Raw genomic sequence first — 1,719 nt, forward strand, 5'->3', positions numbered from 1 at the left:
GTTTGTACCTTTAGGAGTGTTTTCCAGTCAAGTCTGATGGAGTGCCATGCCCTAGCCCCAACGTCTATTTTTGGTATTCCCTGGGGACTTCGTTGCTCTGCTCCCCTTGCTATTTTGTTGCCCGCCCTTAGTGTTTTGCCTCAGTGTGGTAGGGTCAGGTCGGACGAAATTCTTGCACGGTGTCTCCAGTGTTGTACCCCGTACCTTTTGCTGTCTTCATGAATGATAATCTTGATGTCCCCTCACAGATCATCTGGTCTTCTGTCATTAGTTGTTCAATATATCAAATCTGTTCTTGAGATGTTCTCAAAATTCAGGTGGGATATTCGCAAGGTCGTATTTCAACTCTACGAATATGTTTTAATTTTCTTCAGCTTGATCCTGAACTTACGGGCAATTGGTGGTCTGTCCCATGGTCGGCGGTCAACTTGATTTCTGTGTATTCCACCTGGGGAAGTCCATGTAATAAACTTGATTTCTGTGTATTCCATCCGTGAAGTCACCTTTTGTGTTGTTGAAAAAAGGTATTTGTTATGAACAAGTCGTTGGTGTTGCAAAATTCTATCATGCGATCTCCAACTTCATTTCTATCACCAAGTACACATTTTCCAACTACCGTTCCTTCTCTGTTTCCAACTTTTGTATTCAAATCACCAATTACTGTCAATGCATCTTGATTGAATGTTTGATCAATGTCTGATTGAAGTCGTTGATAAAATTCTCCAATTTCTTTACCACTAGCTTTTGTGGTTAGTGCATAAAGTTGAATGATAGTTGGATCCATTGGATTTCCTTAAAGGCGGACTGAAATAATCTGATCACAAATAACATGGTACTTCATGATGGATTTAAGAAGATCCTTTCCGATCTTGCTAAATGACCAATGATCAATGAATGACACACCATTCCTCCTGATTCTGTTATTCCTGGCATAGTAAATTTTAAGATTTTTCAGATTGAAAATGGCCAATACCAGTCCATATCAGCTCATTAAGTCCTAGGATATTGATTTATGTGCATTCCATTTCATTTTTGACCACCTCCAAGTTTTCTAAATTCATACTTCACACATTCCAAGTTGTAATCATTAGAAGATTTTTAAAGCTGTTTCTCTTTATGTTGAGTCGTGCCCCATCAGCATATGAAGATCCTGCAGGCTCCACTCCCATGGGCTTTCCCCGACTCACATCACTATCGTCAACTCCCTACCGAGAAATCAGCTCCTCTTTCATCACATTTCCAGTGCCCTTGGGTCTGAGGGGCCCATCCGCCAGCAGTATATTGACAATGTTCTGCTTCCTAGGTGAACCAGAGGCAGATAAAAATCATAGATTCAGGAAATGACCTTTGGATCACACTTAATCCTAGCTCCAATCTAAAAACATTGAGTTCTTACGACATGACCCTTCTTGATTCTTGCCCTCATGAAGGAAACGCAGAAGATAGGGGTGCTATACCAAGTGTGGTGAAGAAATTACATGGTGCCTAGTTTTCAGAAATAATAGCATCTGGGGTCTTAAAGACTTGTTTTCACACAAGCAGCCATCTGAATGAGACATCAACTACTAAGCCCACATGGAAGAAGCACACCAACATCCACTATTAAAGGATCGGGAATTATATATCCAAATCTGAAGGAGGGAATAGTATCAGAGCTTCAGTTGTGAGATTCTGTGTGCAGAAGTTATGGATGACAGAAGAAGTCCGAGATACATTGTG

Source organism: Echinops telfairi, unplaced genomic scaffold (assembly GCF_000313985.2).
Source record: "Echinops telfairi isolate 266 unplaced genomic scaffold, ASM31398v2 ScPeMD7_7469;HRSCAF=8507_1, whole genome shotgun sequence".
Taxonomy (NCBI): domain Eukaryota; kingdom Metazoa; phylum Chordata; class Mammalia; order Afrosoricida; family Tenrecidae; genus Echinops; species Echinops telfairi.